At 43.2% G+C, this 23,295-nt stretch overlaps 1 protein-coding gene across 3 annotated transcripts in view; it reads right to left on the minus strand.

The window, feature by feature from the left end:
• TMEM178B (transmembrane protein 178B) overlaps window positions 1-23,295 on the minus strand; it is a 366,535-nt gene that overhangs the window by 103,500 nt on the left and 239,740 nt on the right. The window lies entirely within an intron of this gene.

A 23,295-nucleotide genomic window follows, 5' to 3' on the forward strand; every position in this document is an offset into this window, starting at 1 on the left:
TTTAGGCACACACACAGGCCAAAAAAAGAAATAAAAGAAAATGAAAATTTAAAAAGGAGATGATTACCAGACGGCGTCACGTTAAGAAATGACATCTTTCTTCATTAAATCAACAAACAAGTCCTGAATACCTCCACCTTGTGGGGAATGAGAAAGGCCACCGGGGAAGAATAGAGGAGAGGAACCACAACTGAGAAGCCAAGCTGAGGCTGGAGAGAGGTTTCTACAGCCTGAGAACCTCGTAGAGCGACACGGTAGGTGCACAGAGCAGCCAGGAGGGTCCCACAGCCTCACAGCTTCGTTTTCCCACCATCCACCACGAAGGAAATGGGGTCTTTCCTGTCATGTCAAACATCCACTGAAGATCCCCTAACCTGAGGGTTTTTCTTTGTTTGGACAGAGCTGCAGGGGAAATAAAGCAAGAACAGCAGAGTCCTCTCAGGAGAGAGCCAGGTACAGGAGATAGCAATGCAGAGGAGGGGAACGTTTTCCACCCTGTTGGAAATCCTGGAGTAAAAATTAATCTCTCTGCAATCTGGCAACATGTCTCGAGAGCCTCACCGATGTTTGCACCCATTTTGCCTCTAAGACCGCTATGGAGATAACCAGATATGCGCCAACAGTTATACGCAATAATGTTCAGTGCACAGCACAAGAAGGGAAAACCAAAGCAAGACAAATGGACACACTGAAGAAGGGATAAATCAGGATGTACAATGTTAGAATGGAATTCAGTCCTTATCATATTCTCCATGTACTTTCAACAGAGTAAACTTTTGTGATATCAAGTTACATTAAAAAGCAGAATCACAGGGGTGCCAGGGTGGCACTCACCTCAGTGAGTTAAGCATCCGACTCTTGATCTCAGCTCAGGTCTTGATCTCAGGGCTATGAGTTCAAGCCACACACACACAAAATACATACATACATATATATGTGTGTGTGGGTGTGTGTGTATATATATATATATATATATATATATATATATAAAAACATCGTCTATTCAAGTAAAAATTCCACTGAGACATACACGTGAGTATATACTTTATACACTTTATGTATGTTCTATCTCAAAGAAGTTTAAAATGTGTGTAGAAAGTATGATGCAAACTTAGAAGAGTGGCTAGTAGTATTTCAAATCATTCCTCTTTCTTGTATTTTTCAACATTGCCCTGCCTTTCCAGAGTGAACACAGCTTCTGCCTCCCTCTCTCACCTGGTCTTGGGCCATTCATGCCCTCCTGCTCTTCCATACTGCTGGTCTTCAGATCTGCAGAGGGTCCAAGGTCTACCTGCCCTAAGGACCTTTGCATTAATTGGGTCCTCTGCCTGGAACGCCACCCCATCCTCTCTGCCCCCTACTCTATGCCTTATCTCCACCCCTTCCCTTGGTTAACCCCTGTCCATCTTTCAGGCCTTAGCTCAAGGTCATAGCCTCTTAAGAAAGCCTTCCCTCCCTTCCATCCACCTCCCGCCAGATGGGGTCAGGATAGACTCCAGGTTAGTGCTCACACAACCCTAATCACATACTGTTTCTATGATTCTCTGTGCATTAACCAATACGATCTTCTGGCTTTAAGAGAATTTTACCCAACATGATGCCTGGTCCCTAATAAGAGCTCAAAAAGTATTTGCTGGATGAATGAATAAAGAACCTTTCATCCTCTTGTAATTGGCTCGAAGAGAACTTCAAGCCTTCAGTACAGGACAGAGTGTCTTGCCCTCTCTCCCGGTCCACAGGACTAGTGTTGGGGGTGGTGCTATCTCAACAGGGCTGGAAGCCTTTGCTCTGTCCTCTGCCATCATGTGAGCCCCTCCTGAAAGAATCACAGCAGCACAAACCAACCAACAAAGCAAAAAGGGACATAAATAAGCAGCTGTCCGTGAAGGAGAAGCCCCACCTGCAAAACCCTTTTGATTCACTTCAGCATCAACCACCCCCTTTGAAGAGCAAGGAGACTGAATAGTTTTAAGGTCCATAAAACAGACTATAAACTGTCACAGGAGAGTGGCAGAGGATATTATGGGCTGGACAGTCTAAGAGGTCTCAAGAATGAAAATATAGCAGAGGTTAGCCAAGGATCTGACCAATCTGAGAAAGAAAGGAAAGTGAGCAGGAGAAGAGGGAAACTATGTTCTGGAAAGAGAGCAGAAGCAAAGTAGGAAAAAGGAAGAAAGGAAGGTAAAATTAGAGAAATGGCAGAGAAAACACGAAGAGGGAAGACACTTAAGGAAAAAGTAGTGAAAAACCAAGCAAAATGGTGGCATAAAGCAAATAAATGGAAATACAAGGTAGGGGGTTGGGGGGAAGTGATGATAATGCAGCCCAAAGACTGGAGGGATCAAAATGCTTAGAAATCTGTGCCCTCTTCACTTCTCCAAAACAAGTGAACTCTGGGTTCATATGGATGTGTACTTTGTTAAATCCTCAAAAACAAATAGTTCTTAAACCAAGGAAATCTATCCCTCCGGGTAACAGGCAATCAAGTCAGAGAGTCAGCACAGATTTGAAAAGCAAAATACCTTAAGACAATTTGTCATGATCCTCAAGTGGAGTTTATTTTGGAGTGTGGTGGGGGGTGGGGTGGGAAACACTACAATCATTTCCCTCTGTGAGACCAGAACTCACAGGCATGCTTTCACTATGCGCAGGAAGGAGAGGGAGTGGCCAGGAGAAGAACACGGTTGTCAAAGGATTCCATCAGCGGGCTCCTTGGCCTCCAGGGATCCAGCAAGGAGGTTATTAATAATAAATATTACCAGCTTTTATGTTTATGATAGCTCCAGAGGAATGCACACGCCCGACAATCATCATCTCTGACCTTATCACATCCCTTGCAGGGTGGTAACAAAATACTAAGCAGTTATAAGGTGCTCTGTGCTTTACAGAAAGGTTTCCTCCAACATTATTGCATTTGGTCTTCCCAACAGCTCTGGGAGGTAGGTGAGTGAGGCAGCATCTCTATTTGACAAAATAAGGACGTGACATTCAGCGGGTAAAATGATTTGCCCAAGGTCACTGCTATGGGCTGAACTGTTTTCCAAAAAGATCATGTTGAAGCTCTAATCCCTGTTACCTAGAATGTGACTTTATTTGGATATTGGAAACAGGGTCTTTGCAAACATAAGTGTGCATTAAGATGATGCTACACTGGAGTAGGGTGGGCCCTTAACCCAACATGCCTGGTGTCTTTATAGAAAGATACATAGAGACACACATGCTCAGGGAGGAATGTGCCATGTGAACACACAGGCACACAAAGAGAAGACAACCACGTGATGAGAGAAGCAGAAGTCACAGTGACACAGTTACAAGCCCAGGAACACCAAGGTTACCAGCACCACCAGAAGCCGGGCAAGAGCATGGCCGTGCCAACACCTTGACTTAGGACTTTTAGCCTCCAGAAGTATGAGAATCAACCTGTTGTTTGAGGCACCAGTCTGGGGGCGTGGCTGCCCTTCCGGTCCCCAGGACTTCCCGCCTGAGATTCTCTAATGCTCTGCTAGTGACACTCCTCATACCTCTACCCCACCACCCCAGCTCGGCCACTCTTGCGTTGTCTGGTCTCCCAGGCCACCTGCCACTTCCCAAGACTCACGGAGACCCCATCGCTCAGCACTAGCATTTTCCCAGCACCAAAAATTCTTCCTGCACTTCTTGATTCTTTTCAACAAATTCCATTTCTGTGGGCAGTGATCTCAGTTGTTAGTGAAGAAAAAAATCTGACATTATGTCAGTAAAACTTCAGGGTAAAATAGAAACATACTGATGGCATTTATTTAGCACCTGGTGACCAGAAATGCATATATGTTTCCTCTAATTCTAGAACACCCTTCTAAGTCCAGAGATCGTCATTATCTCCATTTTATAGACAGGGCAGCTGAGGCTCTGAGAGTGTAAGAAAATGTGCCCGATTTATACAACTGCTCGGGAGCCCTACAACCGGACTACCCTTACAACAGGCGGGAGTTCTAATGGAAGCCTTCAGGTGTGTCTGCCTCATTTTACAGACAAGAAACTGTCCTTGGCCTGTGCCAAGTTCACACCCCAACTTGATCTTTAACTCACATCATGAGGCCCAATTTGAACCCAGAATGTCTCTAGGAGGGATTTGAAAACAGCAATCTGGTTGGAAAGAAGGATTCTCAAAGCTGCACTTATCCAGGGTTTTACAGAAGACGGAGAACAAACCAAGAGTCCATATTAAAGTGATGACTGACAAGGGCACCTGGGTGGTTCAGTCGGTTAAGCATCCAACTCTTGGTTTTGGTTCAGGTCATGATCTTGCGGTTCGTGAGTTCAAGCTCCACGTCAGGCTCTGCACTGACAGTGTGGAGCCTGCTTGGAATTCATTCTCTCTCTCTCTCTCTAAACAAATAAATAAACTTAAAAAAAATTAAAGGAAGAGAAGCTACCATCTCCCCAAGTCATTTTGTAGCACTATCACTGGGACACAGAGATCTTTCGTTTAGTCCACGAAGTGTTTAAGTATTTTTTAATGAGTTCCAACATCGAAAAGTCAGGAGACATTACCTTTAATCTTGATTTCTAGCTTTTATTGAAACAACAACAACAAATAAACCCACCCCAGGAGATGTGGCAACATTAGCCCATATCCTCACATGGCGTAATTGAGCAGAAGCTGAGAGGTGGCAGTCTGTCACCCTCAGTCCTCACTACACCCTATCCCCCACACGGGGCCTGAGCGGCTGTCTCCTGTCTCATCCTCCAGCAGTGCCACTTCCCTTTGCTCTTCTGGATCACCTGCCTGGCTCACAGAGTAGAGGTTTCAGGCTGTGATCCCCACCCCAACTTTCTAACGTGTTCCTACCTGGAAGAGGTACTTGCTTCTCAAGGGGGGTACAGCCCAGAAGTCCAGCACAAATGAATGACTTTCTAACTGTATGAGACAGTCGCCTCTGGAAAATTATTTTAGGGCAGGAAAGGGGGATTTCTCTCTTGGGAAGGAAGATTTGAAGGAATTATCTCCAGGACAAATGAAAGGTAGTCATATTTGTCACTGTAGGCAGAAAAGTATAGAAATCCATTTCTTCCAGAAAATATAAAGCTTTAACCAGATCCAAAAATAATTTAGATGAATTCATGGATGATAAAGACATAAACAGACATCAAGAGGGAATTGAGGCAGTTGGTGGAGCCTCATTACCCTTTGACTAGCCTCAGGGAGGTTGGCCACCTCTGATCTCCTCCAGGCCCCGAGCTGAGCTTTCTTCGGGACAGTATTTTATCTCAAATGAGCAGCTAAGAGAGATCTCACTTCTGCAGAACTCCTTCCCACCCCTGCACACAAAGTCAGCAGCACCTGAAGGAGCTGCTGTGGGGAAAACAGCCTGTAGAGAGGAAGCAGAGAACCTGGCGCAAGGCCTGGCCCCCCCCCTTATTGGCCTGACCTTGGCCAATCTCTTCCCCAGTCTTCAGTGTCCCTCTCCTGAAAATTCAAACATGCCTGCTAATTCCAAGGGATTACTTAGAGAGGCCTCTGAGGCCACCCATGGAAACATTTGATGGACTAAGTTACGATTCCTTGGATAAGTGACCGGCCAAAAGATACATGAATGAGACCCAAGGAGAACAGTGATGTAGAACGCATTTTGCTCCAAGTAATGACTCTTGACATCAACATCCTAAAGAAATTCCTAGCTGTTTACTGGCCCTGCAAATGCAAATCCCAAGGGTGTCATGCCAGCCCCATTCATGAGTCACAATATTCTGCTTCATATTAAGATTCGTTCACTCTTTTTTCCAAGCATTAAGGAGCTACCCTCTCTTAGGCCCTGGAGATCTTTGCAAGGATTTGTCTCCTCTAAATTTTCTGCCCTGTCAGTTCTCCAGACCCACTGGGCCTAGGAACCCTTGGTCTGCCCTGTCCCTGGAGGACAGACTCACTTTTGCCTTCTCAGCCCCTGCACCGTGTGCTCAAGAAACTTCCTGTTGTGCCTACAAAGCTGACCTCACCAGGGTTTCTCCAGATGGCTGGGAAGATCACAGCCTGGTCTTGAAGGCAAGGGCTACCCCCTGAGAATTTGTTGGTGGCTCTCGGAGGGAAGGCTCTAGCATGGGTGATTTCTTTCCCCATTCTGTAAATTTCAAACTGCTTGTTGCATTACTGCCCGGTGGAGATGGGCAACCCAGAAACCAGGCCCATGCCCAGTCTTTCAGCCTGAACGTCAGTGAGGCTATGACGCTGCCTGGAAGCACCAAATTCCCACCCAAACTCCCACCCGAATGCTCCCTGACCACGAGAGTCAACAGCCCACATCCATGAGTCCTGACGTGGTCTTATATTCGACACTTTGATCATAAAACTATTTAGGCCTTGCTGTTCCACAGAACTCTTCTCTTTTAGTGGACAAATAAATAGTCTGGCTAATTAATGGATCTTTATAAAAACTGTAGACGTGTTAGGCTTTCACACTTATGAGAGAATTGAAGAGGAAACCAGTTTTATAGATGCCGTGGGGACAGCATTTTACTCCGAAGCAGGAGAGACGATCAGGCTGCAGGCAACTTGTCTGTCCATTTCAAAGCCAAAAACGGTCCACTTTGGCATGACTACCATGTCCTGGGTTTATTACCTTGCACCAGAATTGTGATTTTTGTCCCAGCAAACGGCCCTGGCGGGAATGCCCCCTGCTACTGGACAGTAAAGGTCCTACCCCACACACTCAGAAATTCCTCAGCACCAGGCCAAGATTGCACATCGTGTCTTAATTGGTAGGGTCTATTGAAAAGCACTAATTGTGATCGCCAGATAATGGGTTCCCTCCCTCGACTCGGCACACTAATTAGCAACGATGTTTGTCAGACTAGCTGTCGTGTGGCAAAGGGGTCTGGAAAACGGAATTAATTTAGCCATTGCCATGCACTAAAGATACTTTGCCTTGTAAGAACAATCAACCCCCTCACCTCCCCTCCTCCAGGAAGGATGAGTTTGAAAGTGGCACAAAGACAAATTTCCATTTGTGGTCTACACTGCAGTTATGGTCGGGTTTGCAAATTCTGAGACCTACAGGCACTGAGAAGCAGCTAATTTTAATGATGAAGTGGGCCGGGTACAAGAAACATACAGCCTACTCTATCTATTCTTTTGTTTTCCCACTCTTGAGAGCGACAGTCTCTATTATGGGGGACAAAAAGCATTGTGAGAGTGATGATAAATTAGTACTCAGCCTCAGTGTCATGGAAACAACAAGGGGAGGGTGACTGGTGAGCCAGAAAACACGACACGGGACAAGGGTTACTCTGCTTGAACCAGGGTGCCATCTCAGAAATGCAGAGCAAATGTGGCCACCATGTCTGGTTTTCTGAGGCCAAAGACGTGGATTTGTGTATAAAAGTCTCCTGCTTTTTAAATGTTGGCAACCAATTCTTTTGAGCATGTAAAGTGTAGAGGTCAAGCAGTATGTGTCATACCAGGGCGGGACAGGGCCCCTGGGACAGTCTCGCAAGCTCAGCTCAAGCTGTTTGTGCTTGTTCTATTCTCCCCTCGAAGTGTGCCACGGACACAGAGAAACAGAGGATGTTTCTGTTTCAAAAGTGAAACTGGTCTGGGAGAATGTACTGGAAGCCCAGTACATTCTCTTAGTTACTTAAACAGTCCACTTGAGTCATTCACCTATGCCCTGCTCCCTTACCCTAAAACTTCGAGGGATGGCAGAGATAAATGACCCCACGGTACCACATTCCACCACATCCTAGATTATTGGAGGTGAGGAGCAGAGAGGCAACTGTGTCACATGACACATGACTTGTCAGGGGGGTGCCCTGGATCCATGTCTGTGTTCAAGATACCCACACCATACTGCCTCCTTGAAAGAGCTTCCTAGGGAATGTACGTAGCAAGCATCACACCCTTCCTGGTTTAATGCCTTAACTTTTTCCTATCTCTGCCCAGAAAACCTCTATTCATTCACTGTTTCCCTTCTTTGAGGCTTTTTGACCAATCTGCCCATGGTAATTAATGTTTTCCTAGCTAACAGCCTGTAGAGCACCAAATCATCACCAAATCGTCCTTTCTTTCTCTTTCTTTTCCTTCCTTCTTTCTCTCTCTTCCTTCCTTCCTCTTTCTTTCTTTCTTTCTTTCTTTCTTTCTTTCTTTCTTTCTTTCTTTCCTTCTTTCTCTTTCTTTGTTTCTTTCTCTTTCTTTCTTTCTTTCTTTCTTTCTTTCTTTCCTTCCTTCTTTCTTTTCCTTCCTTCCTTCCTTCCTTCCTTCCTTCCTTCCTTCCTTCCTTCCTTCCTTCCTTCCTTCCTTCCTTCTTTCTTTCACCAAGGAGGATTACATGCTCTCAAAATGTCCTCTAAAACATTTGATTCTTACTTAAAACTACATCGAAAAAGCAGAACCTAATCTAAATCCCAGACTGGAAAAGTGGTTAAAATCGTGTTTCTTATGCCCAAATCAGTTAAGAGCGTGACTGGCCGCAAGCAAGAGAAAATGTGAGTTATGAGATATTCAAGTTGTTTAATTATCCTACACAACAGTAAGGCTGGAAATGGGTTGTTAGAATTAGTGTAGGGGCTCAAAAACATTAGGATGCTGGGTCAGCATTTTGCGCTCCCTCTTGAACATTCCATCAGGCTGGCTGGACAGCTACAGGAACTGCAGACATCACACGTGTGCTCTAGAATGCCAAGCAGAAAAAAGGGGCAGAGGGAGAAAGGTTCTCTTTAAAAAATAAATAAAAATATTTTTTTAATGTCTATTTTTAAAAGAGAGAGAGAGAGAGACAGAGTGTGAGCAGGGGCAGGGGAGGGGCAGAGAGAGAGGGAAGACACAGAACTCGAAGCAGGCTCCAGACTCCACGCTGTCAGCACAGAGCCCGACGCGGGGCTCGAACTCACACACTGTGAGATCATAACCTGAGCCGACATCAAGAGCCAGAGGCTTAACCGACTGAGCCACCAGGTACCCTGAAAGATCCTCTTCTCATCAGATCTGGCCTTTAATTTGGAATCAAAATCCTTTCCATCAGTTTCCAGAAGACCCAACCTTTCCTCTTGTTATTAGCTGTAACAGATCCACAGGCAGCCTTAGATGCAAGGAAAGCTGGGAAAAGAAGTATCTGTTGGGGTGGAATGGGATTACCCTGACTGGCTCATATCAGTCATGACTCATCCTCCAATGCTGTCAGAGGAACTTTATCCTATGTGAACAGAATCTGGGATCGATTAGCAGGGAAGAACGATCATATGGCGATTATATAGGCAAGCATGCCACAAAACTCAATTTACAAAATAAATATCAGTTAATGGTTGGCATGAAATGGCATGTACTCAAGAGTTATGAAGGAATTCAAGAATGAAGTTGGCCAAAATACATAACCTACACATATAAATGGCTGCCTGTTCTACCGACTGGTTTGCTGAAAATCCACCCCCCATTCATAAAAAGAACTCCATCTGGAGAAATGGCCAGTAGAGCCTAAAACAAGAGGACCTGAGACACTGAGAACCAAATTGCGTCAGAAACCCTTGAAAGAAGAGGTTACCATCACAATTGTTTACAGTCATTATGGTTAGAGTAAGTTAGCAATTGAGTTAATGATAAGGGTCACTTAGGAGTCACTGGAGGGCAGTTTGGGACAGGATGAGTAAGAGAGGTTAGAGCATGGCAGTTGCTATAAGAAAACGGTAAAGAGAAAATCAATACAGAACTTCAACAATACCATCAAGTGTGTTCATTATGCGAGACTCAAGTGCAAGGAAGCATGGAGTTGGTGGGCTCCACCCTAGGGCAGAACTGATAAGTACATTTCCCTTAGACTAGATATACTCTGGAGAGCAGGAAGAAAACAGATCATCAATAAAACACCGAGGGATCATGCCTTTTTTTTTTTTTTTAAAGATATGAGCACAAGATTCTTGGATCTTGTATGAAAGAGTATCCCAAAGAGAATTTCTTGGAGCCATATCCAAGGAGCTAAATATAGCTACTATTTTATGAAAGACAGTTGGTCATTCTGAACTGGTAACTATGGTTACTATGAGCTGTTACGATAATCACGGTACCTACAGTAATAGGTTATGGTAATTCTGAACTGTCTATGCAGCAAGACATATAGAGGGGAGTGTGTGTATGTGCAAAAGATTGAATCCACCTGGGAATGACTTTTAGTATCTAACAAAGCTCTTATAATCACAATTCTACATCTGGGACACCTGGGCTGCCCAGTCAGTTGATTGTCTGACTCTTGATTTCGGCTTAGGATATGATACCAGGGTCGTGGGAACTAGCCCCGTGTTGGGCTCCACGCTCAGCTTGGATTGTCTCTCTCCCTCTGCCCCTCCCCTGTTCATGCCTCTCTCCCTCCCTCCCTCCCTCCCTCTCTCTCTCTCTCTCTCTCTCTCATAAAATTTAAAAAATCACAATTCCACATCTATTGATGATCTGTCTAAACTCTTCATCTCCTATTCATTTTTCGTAGACAGGTTTAAACCTAAATGTTCCCTATTCATGGGAAAACAACATGATTCAAACAAGAGAAAACTCCTATCTGCCTACTTATTAGACAAAAAGAAGTGGGAATTTAAATAAAGAGGAACAGAATTTCTTAGTCATTAATATCATTTTCCCCCACTTGGTGCTTTTTTAATTTATTGAATGTGCTGTGATGGAATTGAGGAGATAGGGTAAGGTTGGGGGTTCATACATAAAGAGGTATTTAGGGAGCAAAGAGTATTTTTAAAGTGTCTCCGAGTAGAGAAGCATAATATGAAGAGCCTGGTTTCTCAAAGATAAGCACCAAACCAGTGCTGTTTGGCATCTTTAAAAATGATGTTGAGGAAAAAGGACATACGGGTATCTCACAGATAACACCAAAGAGGTGTGGAGGGAGGAAAGTCAAACTGTTGAAAAAAGATACCAGGGGTTAAGGGGAAGATACAGGAAAATCTTACAAGCCTGTGCAATCTGGAAAAAAAATGAAAAATGAATCTTAATGAAGGGAACAAGTTAACATATTACAACATAAATAATCCAAACTTTCCCTGTAGGATGATATCCATTAAGAAAGGATGGTTTCCTAAGGATACCTGGCCAGTGTTCTGCTAAGAACTAAGGTCAATAAAATGTTGATCATCAAAATATAAAATTGAAATGGGGCACCAAGGTTTACTTTTCCTTTGTATAAACCGTAACACTTCATTTCTTAAATGCTATGTTCAATTTTGTCCTTAAGAAGTATTTAATAGAAACGGAGTTCCAGATAAGGGCAGTTAAATGGTTTCCGGGGTGTAGGAGCTGATGTATGAAGACAGAATTCCAAAAAGCTTGAAAACTTTTCATCTGTAAAACTGGGATTCTTCATTTTTGTGCCATGGACACCTTCCACAGTCTAGTGAGCCTGTGAATGTCTTCCTGGGATAATCCTTTTAAACATATAAAATAGAATACACCATGTTACTTCAGAAACCAATGATGATACTATCTAGCTTTCAAAATATTTTTAAAAACAAATTGGATGGGGCGCCTGGGTGGCGCAGTCGGTTAAGCGTCCGACTTCAGCCAGGTCACGATCTCGCGGTCCGTGAGTTCGAGCCCCGCGTCGGGCTCTGGGCTGATGGCTCGGAGCCTGGAGCCTGTTTCCGATTCCGTGTCTCCCTCTCTCTCTGCCCCTCCCCCGTTCATGCTCTGTCTCTCTCTGTCCCAAAAATAAATAAAAAACGTTGAAAAAAAATTTTTAAAAAAACAAATTGGTGATAAAGTAATATAGTAGCATCTTTATCAGCACAGTAAGTAACTAGGTCTGATAGTTGTAATGACTACCATAATTTCCAAGCAGCGATGAACGTAAATGATCGTCTCATACCTGCAACAATTATATGGTATGAAAATGCCTGTAGTGTCTATTGGTAGGATTTGTAATGGAAGAAAATACTAAGTTTCAAGTAGATGCTTGTGAGGATAAAAGTGCGATTTTTCCCATCCAAGTTCATGAATGCGCTGGATTTCTTCCTCAGGTCCCTTAGGGGTTTGGGAACCCAAAACTAAGTAACCTTGCCATGACAGCAAGGGCTGAGAAAGAATGTGGCCAATGCTGATCATGTCATGATGTAGATGAAGCAAACTTTGTTTCACAGGGCCCCGAACACGAAGATAGGTGGCCAGGAAAGAATAAGAAACATGAGTGAATTCAGGACCCAAAAAAGGCAATTTTAGCAACAAGCCTGAGACACTGGGTGTTGTATGGAAGTAATGAACCACTAAATTCTACTCCTGAAACTGATATTACACTGTAACATTAAACTAACTGGAGTTTGAATAAAAACTGGAAACAAACAAAAAACAAACAACAAGCCTTAGAAAGATATGAACCTCATTATTTTGGTAGATTGTAATGACTGGAAATACAGAAAGATTCAAAAAGAGTTTGGACATCATATGTTTTCACTCATGTGTGGAACTTGAGAAACTTAACAGAAGACCATGGGGGAGGGGAAGAGGAAAAAATAGTTACAGAGAAGGACAGAGGCAAACCAAAAGAGACTCTTAAATACACAGAACAGACTAAGAGTTGATGGGAGGGGAGCGGGGGAGAGGGAAAAATGGGTGATGGGCATTGAGGAGGGCACTTGCTGGGATGAGCACTGGGTGTTGTATGTAAGCGATGAATCATGGGAATCTACCCCCAAAACCAAGAGCACACTTTACACACTGTATGTTAGCCAATTTGATAATAAATTATATTAAAAAGAAAAAGAGTTTAGACAAAGTTGTCCATTTTAGCCATAAAAAAACTCAAAGAGGAGAAGACTGAAGGCACTTAACCTTCAAGATTCACATTAGGAAAGATGATGAGAGAGGCACCTGGGTGGCGTCCGACTTCAGCTCAGGTCATGATCTCATGGTTCGTGGGTTCAAGCCCCATGTCAGGATCTGTGCTGACAGCTCGGAGCCTGGAGCCTGCTTCAGATTCTGTCTCCCTCGCTCTCTGCCCCTCCCCCACGCGTGTTCTGTCTCCTCTGTCTCCCAAAAAAATGAATAAACACTAACAAAAAAATTTAACAAAAAAGGAAAGATGAGAAGAACCTTCAAACAGATCATTTGTAGCACAAGATAAAGTTGGGGGTCGGTGGGTCTGAATCAGTATCACTCACAGTATTTCTCACCTTCTTTAGGAATCCACTCTTGTTCTGATTCAATTTTTTTCTCTGCTCACAATGAAAACAAACTGCAACATAATCCACAGTAACTGTGTATGTGTATTTCACCACAGACCCTAGCTTCAGGTAGCTACTAAGGTACCTAAGCTTCAGGTACTAAGCACTAAAATCTTGTGCTCCAGCTGTTGACTTAAGGCGTATTTTATAAGCCACAAAATATCATATTTGCAATGAAGTGGACAGAGACTGAACGCAACCTGGACTCAGAGGCAGGGTCCTCCCGACAGCCTTTGTTCTAAGAGAAACTTAAACCTGTATGGAATGCCTATCCAGGCTTACCTGGTTCTACCTTGCCCTTTCCACCCAGCACATACCCATCCTACCCCACTCAGGAATTAAAAGGCCCTGAAATTGTTATTATATTTCCTCTCCCTCTTTAATAGAGAACCAACGATCTTCATCTGTTCTGCATCTCTCTCAATTCGTGTCAGATGCAAAACTGACAATGAAGTTGGCAGAGGTCCCTGGGGCCCCAGGGCCTCTCTGAGACTCATGGCAGGAGAAAAGCGTTGTCTGGTCATGGCTGTTTTTATCCTCAGATTTTCCACCCTCTGACTCCCTTTATTTCCTGAGTTAGTCACCAAGTCTGAACAGCAGCCAAAGCCCTGACAATATTAGCAAGAACATTTGATTCCTTCAATAAAACTGGAGATGGCCCTGAAAAATGGTCAGTATTCACCTGGCTCTCCCTCTGCCTTCCCTAGGGGACAGTCCTTCATCCCTTTTACCCTTTTCATCATGGCAACAGAGTCTGCCAGAAGGCAGTGGTTTACCCAGGCAGGCTGCCTTTCGCGAATATTTTTCATTAACACAAACAACTTTGTTTCTTCTAAGCAAAACAACAACAACAAAAAAATTAAAAATCAAAGGGTAAAAAGATTAATCTTAAATGGACAGCAGCTCGAATCTCTTAAGCCTGTAAGGATATTCCAGATCAGTTCACATAAAGGGTTGAGAAGAAAGAACACCTGGAGCCCCGCAAAGAGGACAGACAAGGGAGAAGCTCAGAGAAATGCCTCAGAAGGAGATGGTACAAAGGGCACTGGCTCAGGAATAAGTAAAGGATGGAAACAGATAAGTAATTTACTAATAAATAAAGGAGAGAGCAGGGCAGAAAGATGGGTTGCCACGGCAAGTCTCTGAAGGCTTAAAAGGATTTGCTTTGGGAGGTTAATAATAGAGGGGAGTGGGTGCATAGGGAGGAAGGAGCCACCAAAGAATGCAAGGAGCCTCCACCAAATGAAAACTTCTCTCCTGAGCAGGTGTGCACGTACCTACGCGTGTGCTCGTGCGCACTGTCACACACATACGCTCTAACTCCTAAACTTCCCATTTTCCCGACTAAACTGGGACTAGTAGGCTGCTTCATTATTTTGTCAGAACTGTGGTCAGACCGACAGTGAGGTTCAAGGGTTGTGGCAGGAGGCGGAAGAGGTCTTCCTGTGTATGACAATCACCACAGCACCAGAACCTTCCCAATGAATGCAGCATGTTCCCCTGAGGTCATACGTTCCTTAATGTTCTGTGAGGATAGCTTATTCTACAACAACTAAACAAAAAATGACGGAATCTGGAAGGCTATATAGTAAGCTCAAAGTAGAATGTATACTAATACCCAAAGCATGTATGTTGCTACTGCCTACTGGAGTCTTTATAAGTCACAGACCCCACACTGTGGAGCAAGGCAGTGGCGGGGACAAAGACCATTCCTTGAAGCCTACCAGAAAGATGAGTGCTAGTTTTCTGTTTTGCTTTGTGAATAATTAGATGCCCACATTTCACTTTCTTTTGATCCTCCCGGCCCTATGAGCTAGAGAGGGTAGGTTCATTCCTCTTTAGCTAATAAGGAAACCAAGACTTCAAAGAAGGAATGAGATTTCCTCAAGGTCAACTGGCTATTAAGTGGCAAAGCAACATCTGGCATCAAGTCTAATGATGAATACATGATACTCTGCTGCCTGTCCATCAGTATAATTAAAATATACTTAATGTTTTCTGCTTCTTTCCGGTTTGATTTCGTTCATTCCATTAATATTTAGTAAGCACTACTTTCTGGACAAAGTTGAAAAGAAACTGTCTTACAAGAGGTCTCAGAAAATCAACACAACAATAATGAGACTATAATGATGCGGCGGGATTGGAACAGGAGAGGAGCAACAGGGCTCACACGTGAAGTAGAAACAAAAGTCTGAAGTCATTATAAATGGCAGCAATGGCGTGTGTTTGGAGTTTCATACACAAACTTCTAAATAATGTAGGTGTCTGCTTGAGAATAACCTGCCCTCAAAGAAAGCTCAGAACTTTAGGCAGACCAACGGCAGAGGGGTGGTTCTTGTCAAAGGGAACAGTGTGTGTAAGGGAAAAGATTTGAGAAAGACTGGTATATTCAAGGAACTATCAGTGTATTCAAGAACCATCAGTGGAGGCCAATTTTGTTCAAGAAAAAAAATGTGAGGATGAGCCTGGAGAGACGGTAGGTGATGGGAAGCCTACTCAAAAAGGGTCTTGCATGGTGCAGAAAGATGTTTAGCTGTGAGCCTGTAGGCTGAGGGGATCCATGGAGGCATCTTCACAGGGCAGTGACGTGACCAAATGTGCTTGTTGGAGAACATCCTGGCAGCAGTATGGACTTAACCAACAGCCTGGCAAAGAAGGAGGAATTGAGGCAGGTGGACCAGCAAGAAGACTGTGTTGTAATCATGGCAACAGATGAAGGGGACTCAACCGAGGTAGTAGGGATGCCTCCAGGAAGTGTTTAAAACTGAAATCTAGGGGTGCCTGGGTGGCTCAGTCAGTTGAGTGTCCCACTCTTGATTTTGGTTCAGGTCATGATCTCATGAGTCATGAGACTGAGCCCCATATCCGGGTCTGCGCTAACAGTGTGGAACCTGCTTGGAATTCTCTCTTCCTTTGTCCCTCCCCACTCACATACACACTTTCTAAATAAATAAATATTTTTTAAAATCTTTAAAAAATAAATAAAAGTAAAATGCACAGAGCTTTGTGTTTGAACGTAGGAATGAAGGAGAGCAAGCCACCCAAAACAATGCTAAATAGTTTGAAAACAACCTTGAATGCCTGAAAACAGAGACTGTGTCCCATTCATCTTTGGCTGTCTCCTTTCTCATATTGACCTGGGCACATTTGGGGTGCTCAACAAACTTCTGTGAAATGGCGGTGTTCTCTAATCGTTACATGCCTCTGCAGAGGCACTTTGAAGGTGGGAACCATCAGCTGCATCTTTGTTTCCTATCTCTGAGGACACCTGCCTCAGAGATCTGAAGTCAAGAGGTGTTTAGAAAGGTCATAAAATTAGGAAAATTCTCCAAATTAAAAAACAACAACAACAACAAAACAAAACAGAACAAAACGACATGAGACGTAAAAGCAAAGCAGACTTCTAGACTGAAGTGAAAGAGTGAAATAATGCTGGACTTTGGGCAAATTATTTGCAAAAATGGCCACGCTCATTCTATTTTCCTCCCTGAATCCACGTTCATTTAAAATGTGATTTTGTGCAGGATATAATATCAACGTACAGAAATCGGTTGCATTTCTATACACGAATAATGAAGTAAAAGAAAGAGAAATCAAGAAATTGATCCCATTCACAACTGCACCAAGAACCATAAAATATCTAGGAATAAGCCTAACCAAAGAGGTAAAAGATCTGTATGCTGCAAACTACAGAGCACTTATGAAAGAAATTGAAGAAGTCATAAAGAAATGGAAAAACATCCCATGCCCATGGATTGGAAGAACAAATATTGTTAAAATGTCCATACTACCCAAATCAACTTACAAATTCAATGTAGTCCCAATCAAAATTGCACTGGCATTCTTCTCAGAGCTAGAACAAACAATTCTAAAATTTGTATGGAACCACAAAAGAACCCGAATAGCCAAAACAATGTTGAAAAAGAAAACCAAAGCAGGAGGCATCACAATCCCAGACTTTAGCCTCTACTACAAAGCTGTAATCATCAAGACAGCATGGTATTGGCACAGAAACAGACACATAGACCAATGGAATAGAATAGAGAACCCAGAATTGGACCCACAAATGTATGGCCAACTAATCTTTGACAAAGCAGGAAAGAGTATCCATTGGAAAAAAGACAGTCTCTTTAACAAATGGTGCTGGGAGAAGTGGACAGCAACATGCAGAAGAATGAATGGACCACTTTCTTACACCGTACACAAAAATAAACTCAAAATGGATGAAAGACCTAAATGTGAGACAGGAAACCATCAAAATCCTAGAGAAGAAAGCAGGCAAAAACCTCTTTGACCTCGGCCGCAGCAACTTCTTACTCATTATGTCTCCGAAGGCAAGGGAAGTAAAAGCAAAAATGAACTATGGGGACCTCATCAAGATAAAAAGCTTCTGCACAGCAAAGGAAACAATCAGCAAAACTAAAAGGCAACTGATGGAATGGGAGAAGATACTTGCAAATGACATATAGGATAAAGGGTTAGTATCCAAAATCTATAAAGAACTTACCAAACTCAACACCTAAAAACCAAATAATCCAGTGAAGAAATGAATAAGACATGAATAGCCACTTCTCCAAAGACATCCAGATGGCCAACAGACACATGAAAAGATGCTCAACATCACTCATCATCAGGGAAATACAAATCAAAACCACACTGAGATACCACCTCACACTGTGGGTCAGAGTGGATAAAATTAACAACTCAGGAAACAACATATGTTGGCGAGGATGTGGGGAAATGGGAACCCTCTTGCACTGTTAGTGTGAATGCAAACTGGTGCAGACGCTCTGGAAAACAGTGTGGAGGTTCCCAAGAAATTAAAAATAGAATTACCCTACGACCCAGCAATAGCACTACTAGGAATTTATCCAAAGGATACAGGAGTGCTGATTCATAGGGGCACATGTACTCCAATATTTATAGCAGCGCTATCAACAATAGCCAAATTGTGGAAAAAGCCCAAGTGTCCATCAACTGATGAATGGATAAAGAAGATGTGGTTTATATATACAATGGAATATTACTTGGCGATGAAAAAGAATGAAATCTGGCCATTTGCAACAACGTGGATGGAACTGGAGGGTACTATGCTGAGTGAAATAAGTCAAAGAAAGACAGATATCATATGCTTTCACCCATATGTGGAATTTGAGAAACTTAATAGAAGACCATGGGGGAAGTGATGGGGGAAAAATAGTTTCAAACAGAGAGGGAGGCGAACCATAAGAGACTCTTAAATACAAAGAACAAACTGAAGGTTGATGGGGGGTAGGGAAAAATGAGAGATGGGCACTGAGGAGGGCACTTGTTAGGATTAGCCCTGGGTGTTGTATGTAAGCAATGAATGATGGCAACCTACTCCCAAAGCCAAGAGCATACTGTTTACACTCTATGTTGGCTAACTCGACAATAAATTATATTTAAAAATTAATTAATTGATTGATTGATTAAATTAAATGTGACTTTGAAAACCTTCCTGTCAAGGGGTGGAATTTGTTTCCCCACCCCTGCAATCTAGGCTGAGCTTATGGATTACTCTGAGCAACAGAATGTAGCAAAAGTGACCTTGTACTTGCACATGGGTGCCTTGACCACCACTGCTCTCTCAGGACCCTGCCAAGCTGCCATGTGAACAAGCCTGTGGGAGAATGAGAAACCCCACAGAACAGAGACCAGCTATTCCAGTGGAGGCCGTGTGGGATTACTCAGCCCTCAGCCAACCTCAGCTGACAGCAGATGCCAGGAGTGAGCTCCTGAAGAGGAGAAGAAACTGACCAGCTGAGCCCAGCCCACACTGCCAACTCAGAAAGTCGCGAGTTAAATAATTTTTGTTTTAAGCCACTAGGGTTTTGCTACATGTACAAAAGCTATGGCTAGACTCATCTTTTTTTAAAAATTTATTTATTTTGAGAGAGAAAGAGAGTGCTAGCAGAGGGAAGGGGCAGAGAGGGGGAGATAGGGAGAATCCCAAGCAGGCTCTGAACTGTCGGTATGGAGCCCCGCACAGGGCTTGAACTCACGAACCTTGAGATCATGACCTGGGCAGAAGTCAAGAGTTGGACACTTAACCGACTGAGCCACCCAGGCACCCCTAGGCTAATCTTTGTAAAAGCAATATGGAAGACACTCTTCCTTGGCTTTCAGCTTTGAAGGAAACTGGTGCTCCAACCACTCTGGCGACCAGTTCCAGAGATACAGAACTTTGGTCACTGCACTGCTAACACTACTCCATCTATGACCCACATGGCGATAAGATTTGCTCAAAATGACGTCAGTGTGTACTCGGATCGCATGTTGCAGGACTTCCCAGGAATGGTCTCATACCTGGAAGTAGAGGAAATTCCTTGAGGGATGGGCAAGTCTCCTAAAGTTTTCAAGCACTATAAAACCTTCAGGGAAGTATGTATTTATGGGTGTATCAGAAAAATAAAACCCATGTAAAAAGTATGTATGGATATTTTACGTACTCCTTGTCTGAAATATTTCATAATTTAAAATAAAAACTTTTAACCAGGTAAAAATATATTACATTTTCTTACTTTAATAACCCTTTTATTCTCTCCTTTATATTGTTTCCAGGGATCCTATATATTAATATTGCTTGTGTAATTACTGGTTGTGTGTAATTGTTGTGTAATTACTGGTTTCCCTGTGTCTTTTTTTTTTAACTGTGGTATGTTAAAGGTGGGGACTATGTCTTATTCATCTCCGTATCTTCAAGCCCAATACAGTGCCAGGTACACATTATGGGTGGTTATGTAGATCGACGGGTAGGTAGCTGGGTAGATGGGTGGGTAAGTGAAGGGATGGGTCAAATGGATGGATGGATGGGTGGGCGGATGGGTAGAGACGTGGGTGGCTGGGTAGAATAATTCTTCCTCAAGGATCTGGGAATATTGGGAACTCAATACATGCTGACTGGGCCACCAACAAGGCTTCCTACCACATTCTTCCCCACCACCAACACTCCCATACTCTTAGCCTGCTATATTTTCCTTTCTTCCAAAGCAATGTACACTTTTGGACACATCAGATAAGTCACCTCCCTGTTTTGTTTACTGCCTATCTGCCATCACCAGAATGTAAACTCCATGAGGCAGAATCTTTGTCTGCTTTGCTCACTGTCATAACCCAAGTACCACAGACAGTGCCTGGAACACAGCAAGAGCTCAAAACATACATAGTGAATGTCTGAATGTGACCTTGTCCATCTCAATTTTTTTGGAGCCTGACCAACGTGTGTCTGTATCCCTTTCCTGTTTGTCCAGCTTCTCCTGTGAGGTATCTGCTTTTAAGATGATCCACCAGTTACTTGTTCTACCCGCAGATATAGGTTGACCAAAAAGAAATTGAAACAGTCCCCTTGAGTAATATACATTTAAAAATATGCAATGTTTTGGGGCGCCTGCGTGGCTCAGTCGGTTGAGCGTCCGACTTCAGCTCAGGTCACGATCTCGCGGTCCGTGAGTTCGAGCCCCGCGTCGGGCTCTGGGCTGACGGCTCAGAGTCTGGAGCCTGCTTCCGATTCTGTGTCTCCCTCTCTCTCTCTGCCCCTCCCCCATTCATGCTCTGTCTCTCCCTGTCTCAAAAATAAATAAATGTTAAAAAAAAATTTTTTTTAAATATGCAATGTTTTGAGGTGCCTGGGTGGCTCAGTCAGTTAAATGTCTGACTCTTGATCTCCATTGAGATCATGACCTCATGGTTTGTGGGACTGAGCCCCACATCAGGCTCTGCATTGGCAGCACATAGCCTGCTTGAGATTCTCTCTTTCTTTCTTTGCCCTTCCCCCCCTCAAAATAAATAAACTTTAAAAAAACTTTAAAAATATGTAATGTTTTTTGGCGATCTAAAAATCTGAACAAGGTGGATCCAGAGAAAGTATACATCAGAAATAGAATACTTAAGGGTGCCTGGGTGGCTCAGTCATTAAGCATCTGACTTCAGCTCAGGTCATGATCTCATGATTTGTGACTATGAGTCCCGCTTGATGTGAGCTCAAGTCCCACTTCGGGTAAAACATGAACCCAGCTTCTCTCTCTCTCTCTCCCTTCTCTCTCTCTCTCCCTCTGCCCCTCCTGAAATTCATGCTCTCTTTCTGTCCCTTGTTTACTTGTACCCTCTCTGTCTCTCAAAGAAAGAAAGAAAGAAAGAAAGAAAGCAAGAAAGAGAGAGAAAAGAAAAGAAATAGAATACTTAAAAATACAGAACATTTCTGGGGCGCCTGGGTGGCTCAGTTGGTTGAGCATCTGACTTCAGCTCAGGTCATGATCTCACAGTTCGTGGTTCGAGCCCCACTTTGGGCTCTGTGCTGACACCTTGCTAGGAGCCTGGAGCCTGCTTCGGATTCTGTGTCTCCTTCTCTCTCTGCCCCTCCCTGGCTCATGCTTTGTCTCACTCTGTTTCTCAAAAATAAATAAATGTAAAAAAAAAAAAGTTTTAAAAAAATATAGAACATTTCCGGTTTATAAATAAAAGCTACACTATTATCTATGAATCAATAACAACATCAATTAAGTATGAAATAAAGTAAAGAAGAGTCTGATGGAAAAACTACAAAATGTTTTCAAACTACAGTAAAACCTTGATTTGCGAGTATAATTCATTCCAGAAACATGCTTGTAATCCAAAACACTTGTATGTCAAAGCGAAGATCCCCGTAAGAAATAATGGAAACTCAGATGATTTGTTCTACAACCCAAAAATATTCATATAAAAAGGATTACAACACTGTAATTTAATATAAAATAATAAAGAAAATACAAAGTATAAAGAAAAATAAATTAACCCGCACTTACCTTTGAAAACGTTCGTGGCCGGGGTGAGAGAGACAAGAGAGAGGAGGGTTATTATGTAGGACGACTTTCACTATCACTAACGGATGTTGACTACACTACATATTAGTAAACTCTGGTCACAGACTGTATTTAAAGTAACTGGCAATAAGGCGGCAGAGGAAAGGGTCTATATTTGCAGGCAGCCTGACCTAGAATGAAGCAAAGCGTTCCTAAGCTCACTCTTGCATGGAAAAGCAAAGAACTATCCATAGGTGCTTTGAACTGACAAAAAATACACCAGTGCCAGTTGTGGGTACCTTCCAACATTCTGAAAAATCACCGATTTCTGCCAAACACCATGGCCTGAGACCAAGCATCTGAGCATGGGAGACGATCACCCACAATCCCACAGTGAGAGAGAGAGAGAGAGAGAGAGAGAGAGAGAGAGAGAGAAGAACCATTGGCTCAGTTGTGGTCATGTGACATTCAGCGTCGCGTACTACTTGTATTGCAAGACATCGCTCGTTTATCAAGTTAAAATGAAATGTTGGCTCGTCTTGCTGAACACTCGCAAAACAAGCTACTCTCAATCCAAGGTTTTGCTATATTATTTGTGGGCCTGTTTCCTTTGCCTGAGTGTCAATCATGTGGGAACGCACCACAGTTCGTCAGTCAACGCTACATGCCCCTGGTACCTGGTCATGAACTCTACCTGTCACTCTCTTAATGGGATTCTCATAGGTTCTTTGGTGTCAATTCTGCTGACTCATGCCCTGATGGCTTTGTAACCTAGTTAAGGGTTCATTAGCTTAACTAGGCTAAAGCTATTCTCTTTCAGAGAAAATCAGCCTCCCGCCCAGGGTAAGACACATTATTTGAAATTGTTCCTTTTCTTCACAGATCCATTTCAAACTCTCCTATTCTGATTTCTTTGTAACCTAGTTAAGGTTTCATTAGCTTAACTAGGCTGAAGATATTCTTGTCAGTTAAAATTTGCTTTCAGCCTGAAATTATCCACACTCTTTCTGGAATGGCTGCATTTTTCCCACAGTCTAAATTAGATTAATTTCAGGCTTCTCCCTCTCTAAATTACAATTTGCCAAGATGGCCCAGAGATGGTCTCTCTCTTCCAGAAACCTGTCTTTCTTCTAATACTTGACTCCCCCAGTCAGCATGGCATTCCCTTCACAGCCTCCTCACTGCCCTGCCTGCCCGCGGAAAAGCCCAGCACTCCAGAGAACCACGCGCACACGCCTCCATGATGGACATGTGAAATGCAATATACAGAACATGACCTAACTTCTTCAGATGTGATTTTAGAACACCTTCACACAAT

Source organism: Puma concolor, chromosome A2 (assembly GCF_028749965.1).
Source record: "Puma concolor isolate L17-30 chromosome A2, mPumCon1.1.hap2, whole genome shotgun sequence".
Taxonomy (NCBI): Eukaryota; Metazoa; Chordata; class Mammalia; order Carnivora; family Felidae; genus Puma; species Puma concolor.